General features: G+C 38.1%; 1 long non-coding RNA gene across 1 annotated transcript in view; it reads right to left on the reverse strand.

Annotated features, from left to right (window-relative positions):
* Positions 1-496: 496 nt before the first annotated feature.
* Positions 497-13,629, reverse strand: part of LOC134295477 (uncharacterized) — a 69,690-nt gene continuing 56,557 nt past the window's right edge. Inside the window, exon 4 of the long non-coding RNA XR_010002070.1 lies at positions 497-1,299. This is a non-coding gene — a long non-coding RNA (uncharacterized LOC134295477). The remainder of the gene's footprint in view (positions 1,300-13,629) is intronic.

Genomic DNA, 13,629 nt, shown 5'->3' on the forward strand with positions numbered 1-13,629 from the left:
CCAGCTACAGAAAGATGATGACTTGTGAGAAGTACTCGACCCTTTCAACAAATTTTCTTTGATTCTCACCTTCTTATATTTATGTTGGTTAGATGGTCCTTATGGAAAAATTCATACCACACAAACAGGCACATGCTGTTGAACTCTGTGGCAAAATTCACATTGATTTTAATATTTCTGAACTGCATTACTAGCAGCAGAACATTTGCAATAAATTCTTATTTCTGCCCCATAAAGTCAATGTACATCTCTTTCTTTTGGCATGTCAATTGTAAGGCCTGACCCCAAGTGTGAAGTGCAACCAAGAAACGTTTAGATATGCAATTCCAGGAAATTGTGTTGTTTGCAGTGCCTCTCTTTACTCCTTTTATTGATACTCTAGTATATATATCACCACAAAAGAGATTTGGAGATAGTGTTAGTTGATTTTTTAATGTATTTAAATATTTCTACCCTGCTCTATATCAAAAGTCTCAGAGTGGCATACAAACAAACAAACAAACAAACACAAATCTTTATTATGGTCATAGACCAGAATAAGGAGAGTGGGGTACAATCTCACAGAAACATTGGACATTACAATCTAAAATACTAGAAAACAGTGGTATGTTGAAAGCTAAAACACAAAAACTATTTAGAGAAGGGAAGAGACTAGGAAGAAATGGAGAGGGAGGGAGATTGATGTAGGGATAGGAGCATTCAGGGCACAAATCTAGGGTATTGGGGTGGGAAGAACTGATTTCAGTTTGCTGGTAATTAGATTGTTAACTTTTGGAACCAGCCATCACTTGGCGGATTTTAAGTGCTGCTGCACAAAACTTAGCAGCATTATAGGTTATAACTGGGTTGGTATCTGAGAGCAGCAGGTTGGTGTAAAAGTGTCCTGAACGGCTTGGATAATTGTATAGCAAAGGCAGGATGAGTTATAGATCGAATGTCCCTGTAGAACAGGCACTGGAGGAGAACATGCTCAGTTGTTTCTGTTTGACCCAAATCACAAGGGCAGAGTCTCTCTGGGTAGGGGGTCTTCCAGTATTGCCCTCGAACACAGCTGATGGAAGGACGTGACATCGAGCCAGGATGAAAGCTCTCTGATGATTGAGCACCTCTAGATTTGTTAAGTATGCCATAGGGGAGGTGAGATACATGTGGCTTCATTGACAGTAAAGGTTGGGGCATAGGTTAGATCCATTTGGTGCTCTGTGTCTGAAATACGTCGTTTGATTAGTGCTTTGGCTTGATTGTAGTCCATACTGAGTAGCATCCCTGGAGAGAAGCCCAGTGATGAGATTTTCATTGCTACAAATGCAAATAGGTTAAAATAGTTTGAAACAATAAAATAATCTCATTCAACTATTTCACATTAAACACAATTAGGAAGCAAAACTTTTTTAAAAAATTAAAACATTGGCATTTCAATGAATATGATTAAATCTAACTGGGAGATTGGGTTGTACTAAAAGCTCCCTACCCCAACATTCAAGTGAAATGAGTGGAAAAGGTGTCTTTCTGAGTCACTGCTTTAGAAGTTTAGATGCAGATTTTTTCTTGAATGTTCATTCAACTGAAACTCGTTTTATGATTTATTATTCACACATGTCACGGTAAAACCCACCAAGCCAAAAAATAAATATCTAAGCCATATATGGGGAACCTACAGTCATATATATATAGAGAGAGACTCTACCTCCAATCAGCCCCAATCATTACAGCCCAAAGCTTCAAACGTTGAAAGGAACAGGCCGGCCAGGCTCCCTTTTACAATATACAGTAGAGTCTCACTTATCCAAGCTAAACAGGCCGGCAGAAGCTTGGATAAGCGAATATCTTGGATAATAAGAAGGGATTAAGGAAAAGCCTATTAAACATCAAATTAGGGTATGATTTTACAAATTAAGCACCAAAACATCATGTTATATAACAAATTTGACAGAAAAAGTAGTTCAATACGCAGTAATGTTATGTTGTAATTACTGTATTTATGAATTTAGCACGAATATATTATGATATATTGAAAACATTGACTGCAAAAATTGCTTGGATAATTCAGAAACTTGGATAAGCGAGGCTTGGATAAGTGAGACTCTACTGTACTTGATTTCTAATAAAGCAGGAAGACTACAAAGCCAAGGGCAAATAGATAAGTATATTCAACTTGTTGAATTCCATAATACTTTCAATTCTGAGGTCAAAAGTTTCCCTTTCCTCTTTTCAGTCTGACACATTCTATAGCAACAGAACTTATAAATACTTGTCTTTTGGAGAGACATAGATGCATAACTCACATTTTCTTCACTCATACACCAAGTCATTTGTCTCTCAACACTCTAGGAGTCAGGGTTTATTTTTGCTAACTCTGCTAAATGCATGAAACTGAAACACGCAGGACTACAAACTGTGAACTACTGTATTAGCTTGAGTTCTGTTGTTAATGAGAAGGTTGTTGTCATTCTAGAATGCTAAAATTTGTTATGCAAGACATGGTCTTGGGGATGATGTGAAATGTTCTTTTGAGAATACACATATCCAGGCTTTGACAAAAACTGCATGGGTTATTTCTCATCACTCTTCTCTGAAGAGCCAACATGCTAAAAAGAAATAGAAAGAGTTGTTAAGCATCTAGACATATGGGGAATGAACTGAAAATCTTTTTATTGGTTCAGGCTGGTATGTGTGATTGCACTATTTCTCCATGAGAACTCCACTGTTCGAAGCTATGCTATACAACAGGAATGGACAATTATGGTGTGTCCATGAAACAGTTTCCTGCCCTGAGACACTTTGTGAGCCATGTGAAGAGCCTTGTGGTCACAAGCAAAACAAAACAAAAACCAGAAATCATCAAAAGGTTAGTGTAGAGTTTCACAGAAGGGCACAAGGGTTTCTTGGATTTGTTCCATAGGTGGGTTTTTTTTTTAAAAAAAGGTTCTATCATTCTATGGTTTGGTGGGCAAAGGGTCTCTTCTCTGAAGAGAAAGTTCAACAACCTTCTACATATCATCAAATACTGGTACCCCCACAGTGGCATCACTAGGGTGCTGAGTCTTCCTTCCTCCTTGCTCCCACTGAAAATTTGGGAGGCACAAAGCTGCAGAAACAGTGGGAGGGCAGAGGGCAGTGGAAGGAAAAGTGGTAGCAGGTAGTTAGGAGTGCATCACCTTCTAATCTCCTCAGCCCCAGGCATGCTACCACTTGCCTTCTTTCCTATTTCTATAGCCTCCCTTTCCTGGCCTGGCCAGCAGGACTGCCAGACCTAGAATGGGCTGCTGTGCAGCAGCAGCACCTCACCCCCACCATTGGTTGCAGCAGAGACACCCTAGCCAGTGAAGGGGAGTGGCCAAGGGGTCTTGAGATGGACAACAGTGAGCATTTAGGCCACTGGGTGTCACCCAACTGTGGTCCAGACCCACTACACTCACCTAGAGATGTAACTGGACCCTCAAAAGATTTGCCCATTCTAGAGAAGCCCAGAAAGATGTTTCATAGTATTAAAACCCAAAGTTACAGATAATATAATCCTCTAGCATTGTCCCTCATTGTTTCTACTGTTGCGACAAACTGTGGAGTCAGTAGTAATGAATCTCAGTTCCAGCCTGAAATACTCACCCTCAAAACTTTGTTTTTGTAGAAGAAGATTTACATTTCATTTATACTTCTCTGGATTGTGGCCTGCCTGCCTGCTTATCAAGGAGATATTAAGTTGTGGTTCCCTAGTCTAGATATTGGGCTAGCCGTGTTCTTGAGTTCATGGGGATCATAGTCCAAAAACATTTGGAAGGCACCTGATTTCATATCTCAAATACAATGTGCTGGGTTGCTAAAGGTGCAGTGCTTGGCTGTTATTCCAAAGTTCTATTTTACAGGACAAAGTACAACAAATTCATGCTTAAATACTACAGATGACCTTTATGCATTTTACTAGCATTTTAACCTTTTACACTGCATTAGCCATCTGGTTCCTGTCTGATAACGTGCCCTAAATCTGCATGAGAAAGGTGCAGGACACATGAGGTTGGCATTTGAACTAGGTGAATGGTATGAGATAATCTAAACTAGGGCCCTTTAGGGAGAGGAGTTTCTCAAGTAATCTTTCCTGTTGGGGGCCTGATATTAGGACAATTTCCCATAAATATTCTAGTAAATGAGTAACTTTACTGGAACACAATTTGATAGAAATCATGCCCACTAGAAAACATGAAAACAAAAGCAAATGATAATATTTATTGGCTCATTACAAATTATAGTTTATCCACTGTGATACTAGAAATAGTGTTTTTTCACTGGTTAGTGGGAGGAATCAATGCCATTACTGTCAAAATATGCATTCTGAAGTTCCAATACGCTGTGATGTCAAGGCACCTAACTGTTCAGAAATTATTTGTAATGAAATGTTTCAGAAAGCTTTCTACATTGTTAAACAAAGAGTCTATGAGTTCTTACTTTACAGCCAGTTACACAGTCAGATATACTTTCTCCCTGCCACAGATATGTCTCCAAACATACAAAAGCAAAAATGGGCTAGTGCTAATACTCAGCCCTCCATATACTGTAGTCATGGATTCCAGCATCCACAACCTGAAAATATTCTACCACTATCCCCCCAAAATCCAAAAATCAAATCCTAATTTTGCTGTATTATATAAGGGGCATCATTTTACTATGTCATTGTATATCATGGAACTTGAGCATCCATGGATTTTAGTATCCATGGGGATGGGTGGGAGAGTTGGAACCAAAGCACAACAGATACCAAGGACTGACTGTACAGTCATACAAGTCAGTCATACAAGCTGTTTTATTTTTGTAGCAATCCAAACTGAGATTTGGAAGAAATTGAGTACTTGATTGTACTTTCCATTTCCAAGTCCATATCACCAGTGTATCAAAGTGGGTTTCCTTTACCACTGAAAACTGTATTAATATCTTGCTTGTGATTTGCCTGCATTCTCTGAATCAAATGAGAGCTGTAGTATACTAAAGACCACAAAGAGCAGTATTCATGTAAACACATGCTTAAAGCATACAGACATCTATTCTGGATTCGCCTCAGGATCTATCTAGTCCAACATCCTGTTTCCTTTCCCGGAATAGTCAGCCATACGCACCTGGAAAACACACAGCAAGGTTCAAAGGCAAACAGCATCCTGTTTGCAGACACAAACTCACATACACATACACCTGCTTTTTAGAGGAATCCTGTCTCTGAACCTGAATTCGGCTCTCATCGGTAATATCAGACCTTTAGGAAAGTTGCCATTTTTGGATCACTGCACTCAGAAATTCCAGGTCAGTTGTGGAATTATGAGAGCTCTGTTCCAAAGAAATAACTATCCTGAGCTCTGGTTAATACCCAATGGTAGTCATAATGATACTCATTAATAGATCTAACTTCCATAAGTGCATTAAACCCCTTTAATGTAATCCAAACATGTAGTTGTCATGATTTCTTGCCATAACAAATTTCACATCTCAAGTATGAGTTGTTGTATGTTTTTAAAATGAAAGCATTTCCCTCCTCCATAACATTTCTGCCCAAACTGAAAATTTGCTTCAGGCCCCAATATTCTAGCATTGCAGAGAACAAGAAATTGAAAACTGTTCACACTTAGAACTTACACATTTGCTGTGTTCAAAAGTATTAGAAAATAATTTTAACTTTAACAGTATTTTCTATAAATTGCTTTAGAATGGACAGGCCAGCAGATTATAGACTGTCCTTCTTAGCCCTTTTTAAAGATTGGTGCTAAATTGCTTAGTTTCTAAACTTTGATTGTAAATATCAGTGGTAGTGAGAAGGGGCCTAATCATAAAGGACAGGCAAGATGTCCCAATTCTCCTGGCATCTGGGAGAAAAGAGAGGGGCAATGGGGCAGATCTGTTGCATCATGCAAAGCTCCCTCTCAGTGACTCTTTCCCCATCACATGGGGAAAGCCTTGTCCTCCAAGTGAGACCTGTGCTGTGGGGAAAGTGTCCAGTGATGTTTTCACCCTGGATGGGGGCAGGCCTCCACCAGCAGTTACATGGTGTCGTGTGATGTCCGGTGTGTGGCTCCCTCCATTAGATGGGGTGAAAGCATCCTAGAACGCTGAATTCACCCTGTCTGATGAGGTCTTTGGTTCCATCCTTTTGATTAGAATTTCACTTTTCCCTTTTCTCAAAACTCAGATTTGCTATTTATATCTCTTTGGGTTTTTCTTTTCAAATTATTCTCCAATAAATTTGAAGGTGGTGGTGGTTGTTGTTGTTAATACTCTGTTTTTCTCTCTTGAACAAGACCCAAAACACCTAACCCAACAAAACCAATAAAACTATAACAGATGAGATTCTCACTAGAAATACATTTCTCCCATTGAGATTTCTTCCTTCATGGCAGTAAGGCTGAGAAAACTAGATTTTATTAAACATTATGGTGGACAAGTAAATAACTTAATGTCAGGCTCTCAAAATAAGTCATGCGATGTACTATTTCTATAAACCTGATTTATTTTTAAAATTTATGTTCACACTTCCAATTGTTGTTTCATTAAAAGTATGTTTAGGATAGCACTTGGTTTCCCATTAGTTATTTTCTGGTTATCTACATCACAATCAGCAACTCCAAACAGACCAATAACTTTGTGTCTACATGTATTACCAATCTTACATAGGAAGAGCTCTTGGTTACTTTGTGGTGATGGTCAGCACAAGGAAATTATATTTCTCACCTAATCTAGGATGCGAAGATGGATGACAGCTTCTGCAACCCATTAAAACTTTCTTTCCTCCTGCTCAGGATGAAGAACCTGTGCAGTTTCTACTAACTCCTTCAGGTTTGTTAAAGTAAATAAATAAAAATGTTAAAGGGGCCCTTATGACAAATTGATTAATAATCCTGAGCTGCTGAAGTTCAGCCAAGTGAGCAATTAAACATTCTAAACAGCAATGAACCTTCAGAGATAATTTATGATAATTTTATGCACAAGAGCTCAGTGGCTTTTTAATTAGATAGAATGTTAGTAGCGGGGATTTCTAACAAGGGAGTGTCAGCGCTCCATACATCACTGAGATTACTTAAACATTTCAAACATGGTTGATAAATGAAGTTTCTCGAGATTGGGGAGATACAGAAGGTGTTGCAGGGTTGAGATTATTCATCATATCAATTATTGAGAGTGGGTGCACTGACATCCAACTCCCAGCTCATATTTTACAGCCACCACAAGATAACAGACTTGCCTAGATTCACCATCTCTAGAAAGCCTGAGCGGTTTCCCTTTCCCTAGAGTCTCATTCTGTCGCCATAGGACGTCACTTTCCCAGTTTTCTCTTGGAGGGCCAGGCATTCATTCGTGTGCAAGACTATAACAGGTAGGGAAGGCTTTCAAAAAAACACAAGTAGATAGACCCATATTAAATGGCATAAGATAAATAGAGTATTGTGTTCTGGAGCCCAGCAAATAATCCCAACATAATAGCAATACTATTTTATTTCTAGTCTCCTCTTGATTTTATTTTCAAATTCAGTATGCTACCATTGATAATAAAGCAGTCTACACATATTTCAAAATGAATTAAGTGAAGAACATATGAGAATGTACATCACTTTAAACATTCCTAAGCACACTTAGCTTCACCAGAAATGCCTAACTGGACATTAATTAAATATGCATTGAAATAATTATGGCTTTTATCTGGGAACCTTTTACACTACATAGCGATAGCTTTATATTCCACCTTAACTGCCAGGTTAACCCTGGGATTCACAGTTTAAGGCCCCATCTACACTGCCATATAATCCAGTTTGAACTTCATTGTAATGGTCATAATGCTATTTAACTGAATTATATGAGTCTACACTGCCATATAATCCAGTTCAATGCAGTTAAACTGCATTCTGAATTTGAGTTATATGGCAGTATAGCTGGAGCCTATAGATGGATGGGATAAAATAGGCCCGTCATTCTTTGGTGTTTGGTTCCACGATCCTGCATGAATACCAAAATGTGTAGATGCTCAAGTCTATAAAGAAATGGCATTGTAAAATGTGCTTAGGTAAACATACCTAAGCACATTTAGCTTATACAAATGGGAAAATCATGGTCTGCTTTTTGGATTTCTAAATATAGTTTCTAGGTATAAATTTTAAAGGCCATTTTAATGTATTTAATGTACTTTAATTCTGTTTTTACCAGACAGTTACTATTAAATTGTTTTTTAACTTCTGTATTGCACTTTTTAAACTTGTCTAGTATAGATCATTAGCTACTTTGAGTACCCACAGGGAGAAAGCCATGGTATAAAGATAATAATAATTAAAAATAATTATTAAATCTGTAGATACAGAATCCATGGATACTAAGTCCTGAGTGTATTTAGAATTCTCAGCCAGAGAGCTCACCAAATGACAAACTTCAGGATTTCATACAATGCAGCCATGGCAATTAAAGTGGAATGATAGCACTTATAATTGTGTAGCACTGTTAGCAGGAATTAGACCCCAAAATTATGAATTATGAGACATGGATCCATTGGGAAATATAGCTAGCCCTAGTTATTTCTGATTTCCCTACAATAACCTTTCTATGAAATTGGTTGGTACCTCACCTCACCTAGAGGAAATCATCATAATCCTTACACAATGAACTGAGAAGAATGGGAGGGGGCACACAATGAATTTGTATCAAAGCCTTTAGTCCCCTTTGTCTGTTTTACCTGATATGATCTGGGCTGGCCTGGGAATGCCCCCTTTCCCAGGTTTCTGTATAGGAGCCCTCTAGAGAGGCCTATTGACTTGGTCAACACCTTGAAGAACCCTATTGTTTATTAAGCTTAACACCATTGTCCACACCAGAACTGAAGATATGGGGACCCATCCCAGCCCATTATCATCAGACGCACTACATTCCTTCTTGATTGCACCCCTCTCCTGGGCAGATTGATAAACAGACAGATACTACAAAATGATCCAACTTCAGTTCATTTGAGTTTCCCACCACAGCAAATATCAACCATCAAAGATGTCAGAGGGATTCCCCGGCCAACCAGGAAGCAGATCCTAGCTAGACAGTTTTTGAGCTAATTAGGAGCTAGCAAGGGTTTCTAGAATATGTTCTGTGTTCAAAATTGGAGTATGTCAGTTCTTTGGAGGGCTATTTCTACTGACATCCTCTCTGGTCATTGAGAATAAAACCTCTGATTATGTCTTCAATCCGTGTCTCATCTGGCCTTCTGGAAAGCTTGACATGCTGGGCTCCAAACCTACAGTTCTTGCAGAATTTGAAATCACGTAACAGCATGAAATGGCCTTTGATAATAGAGCATCTGCATTGTTTGGCATTAAACCACATTTCCATATCAAAAGACTACTTCTCTCTGATTTCTTCTTCCACTGTTCTCTGATTCCTTGTGAACACGCCCAGTATGGCAATATTCCTTCACCCTCTATAGTCCCCCTTCCAGATGAATGGGAAATGGGTATGCTGGCATGTGGGAACCATGATGCAATAACACATAATATGCATGGTTCTAAATTACCTAAATCATCAGAGTGCTATAGAAAGGAGCCATGAAAGATCAGTTTTTATGTTCATAAAGCCAAGTGCGAATTATGTTGCTTTTCAGTGCATTCTATGCACATGACATTTTACAAACAAGTTTGACAAGTCTCTACCCCAGGGGACTTAGAGTCTTAAAATAGACACAGGGCACTTAGAGGAATGAAGACTACTTTACATCTGTACTTTTGTCTTAGTTACAATAGGGTACCTGGATTAGAAGGGCTGTTCCCAAGGTTTACAAGAAACAGCGCATTTTGAGAAATGAGAGAGGGGGTGTAACTTACTTGCTAGTAGGTATCTGACTGCAGTGGTAAATATCTTATTACATCAGTTTGGATTACTGTAACATACTCTATGTCACATGTGTCAAACTCAAGGCCTGCCATGTCATTTTATGTGGTCCTCAAGTTGCTGAACTACAACTTCAAAGCTCATCCATAGAGCTAGTGTGAGTTGCGATACAGTAACACTGGGAAGCTGTAGTTTGTTCTGTTTAGTCAGGATATTTCTTGGGAAGGGCGCAATGACCAACCACAGCCCGGGCTGTGGCGTAGGCGGGAGAGCAAGCCAGCTGCAATTAACTGCAATGAATCACTCTGACCAGGAGGTCAGGAGTTCGAGGCCTGCTCGGAGCCTATGTTTGTTTGTCTTTGTTCTATGTTAAAAGGCATTGAATGTTTGCCTATATGTGTAATGTGATCCGCCCTGAGTCCCCTTCGGGGTGAGAAAGGCGGAATATAAATGCTGTAAATAAATAAAATAAATAAATTATTCTCAACTCACATTCTCAATGCACAGGAGGCCTTTGAACAACTAAGGGTGGCAGATCTGAATGAGTGAATGTCGAGAGGAGATGGATCCAGAAATAGGTATGGAGAGATGAGGAGGAGGCAGAGCAATAAACAGATCTAAAGTTACAAGCAATAAGCTCATGCAAGATTCAGAAATAAATTGACATTGTACAAATCAAAATTACAGATGAGACCTATTTTTCTGAACTCACATTCTTGAATAAAATCTCCAGGAATAATATCTGACTTTGGAAAACTTAATTGAAAAAGGAGATAATGCAGCTCTCATCTGCTCCTACAAGTTTCTGCCCCATATTTAAAGTGCAAGTTAAGAATTCCTTATCTATAGTTCCGAAATCCAAAATATCCCAAAATAAAAAATTGGCTGAGTGGCTATGGTATCTTCCTTTGTGTTTAATACACAAAAGTATTTTAATATTGTATGAAATTACCTCTAGGTTATACAAACACACACATGCACACACGCGCACACACACATGTATGGTGTATATAAAACATACATAAATTTTATTATTCGACTTGCATCCCATCTCCAAGATATCTCATTATGTATACACAAGTATTTCAAAATACAAAAGACCCAAAATAAAGAATACTTATTCCAATCATTTTGGATAAGGGATACTCAGCTGGTATTTATTTCTGTTTCTGCCAATGGACCTCCTATCACTAAGGCCTTCCTCACTTACATATTTAAGGCAAAGTACATCACAAAAACAATAGGAAAAGGGAATATACTGTATGCAGTAGCAGAATGCCTGGATGAAGACCTGACTGTGTTCTTGTTGCATACCAAGATGTGGTGGTCATGCTCACAAGTACTTCATTTCTGGAATGTAGTATTTGCAAAAATAAGAAAAATTGCATGATAAAAGGGTTTCTGCATAATCAGAACTAAGACTATTACCATATTTCTTTTCTATAATGCAAATGAGTTTCTTTCACATAAAGAATTGATCTTGTATTTTGCTTTGCAGCACATTTAGAGATTGCACATGCCATATATACACTTGTTTAAGTAAAACAAATGACAAAAAGTAAATCCCCCACAACTGTATGGAGTTATTATCATTGATCAATGCTGGAAATGGTTTGTGCTCCATGTCATTTTTGAAGCAGTGGTGATATCCCTTTTTTATAAGTATTTTCTATATAAGTTTTTTGAGACCTGGCAGAATTTCTGCAATTGGTGTGAGATTAAATAGAAACTTTAGGAGCCCCTTTTAAAAATTGCCATTGCCACTCTGCTCTGCTTCAAGAGCCCAAATTATTATTGCTAAATGCCACTCAAGAAAGCATGGAAAAGGGGTGGGCTTTCTTTCTCTGGTTTAGGCAAGAGGGGGTAATAGGATGGGTGTGCCTTTCACTTCTGTCTCTTGTCACTCCTTCATGCTGGATCCCCAATAAAGACAGATTGCTTTCCTTGCTTCTTTCCCTCCACCTCACTCCTTTTCCTCATAGTCCTTTCCTTATATGTACAGTAGACCCTCTACATAAGAATGTCCCAATATATGTTTTAACTTACAAATCTTCACTTGGCCTGGAATGACGTTTTGACATAAGAATGCTGTTTTGACCATCAAACATTGCAAAAGAGGCCTCTTTGCTCCCTTAACCAGTTCTAAAAACAAGGCAGAGAGAAACAAAACCTGGATTGGATTCCTAGCCGGAGCAGCTTTGGCTCTTCCTGCAAGGCAGAATCCCCAGCTCCATGTGATTGCTTCTCCTGAATGTTTTGACAAGAGTCCAGAGATTGCAATCCATCCTGGTGCAGCAGAGCCTCAGCCGACACAGTTAGTACTGTATATTTTGCTTCAAGAAGAAAGAGACCTCTCAGATAAACAGACTCCCCCTTCTCTTTAGTTCTTCCTAAGTATGTTCCTTCTATACATTGTTAAAAAGATTTGTTTGTCACTTGCCCCTAAATTTTATCCTCATAGCAAAATCTATTATTTTGGCTCCTAAACATGGCTGCGACTTATACATGAGACCAACTTATATATAGGTACAGTAGAGTTTCACTTATCCAACACTCGCTTATGCAATGTTCTGGATTATCCAACGCATTTTAGTAGTCAATGTTTTCAATATATCATGATATTTTGGTGCTAAATTTGTAAATACAATAATTACAACATAACATTACTGCATACTGAACTACTTTTTCTGTCATATTTGTTGTATAACATAATGTTTTGGTGCTTAATTTGTAAAATCATAATCTAATTTCATTTTTAATAGGCTTTTCCTTAATCCCTCCTTATTATCCAACATATTCGTTTATCCAACGTTTTGCTGGCCCATTTATGTTGGATAAGTGAGACTCTACTGTATATACGTAATTGGAAAGGCTTGAAGGCACGATGAAGATCCAGACTCCAGATAGAATCTGGGCATCATGAGAATGGAGAAAATAGCTGAAAGAGTAAAGGTTATTAGAGATAAACAAGATCATTCTAAATTATATGAGACTTAGTACAAGTTTTTAGTTATGTAAACAAAAATAGCAGTCTTTTGCCTCCCCCTTCCTCGCATGTTGATTTTTGAAAGATACTGTATTATAATTGTTGTCATGTCAGCCAGAGATTTCTTATTTGGATAGTCAGGAAACATCCATTCAATATATTGCTTTATGCTAAATTTAAGAAACATTATTTGTTGGATATGTTTGTTGCTGTAAAATCTTTTTTAAAAACCCAATTAAAAAGACAAGATGCAATTTGAAAAAAACACCTCTAAAGCTCTTAATGGAATTTTGCGAATAAGAAAAAAAATCTCTAAAATATACATTACTTGTTTTCATATCTTTCTTGTGAGTATGTCATTATGAAGTATGCATGGTATTTTTAGGCTATGATTATTTTAAATCAGTTCTCTCTAGAAGGTGCTAAAACTCTGGCTATTTTATACATTAGTTTTTTAGTTTACAGCTAAACGTAACAAAAAATTCTTCGTATAGGATCTATTTTGGGTCATCAGAGTGAAAACCAGAGAGGGCCCATTTAATTTTAATGGTTGTGTGGAGGAGAGATTTTTCAGCAGATGTTGCTTGCTACTTTGCCTCTTCTACACAATTTTCTACGCAACTATTAAAGGCAAAGGAGCATGCTGCACTTTTCACATGTGTAACCCTGCAAATGTCATCAGCTATTACTCTCTTCCTATACTTCAATTTATAAGGAGATGATTTATCACTTAATCACACGTGTCTTCGCAAACATCATAGGATGCTTGCAGCACAGTTGATCTACGGAGCCCCATGCTGCCCATCACATCACAC

Source organism: Anolis carolinensis, chromosome 1, assembly GCF_035594765.1.
Source record: "Anolis carolinensis isolate JA03-04 chromosome 1, rAnoCar3.1.pri, whole genome shotgun sequence".
Classification (NCBI taxonomy): Eukaryota; Metazoa; Chordata; class Lepidosauria; order Squamata; family Dactyloidae; genus Anolis; species Anolis carolinensis.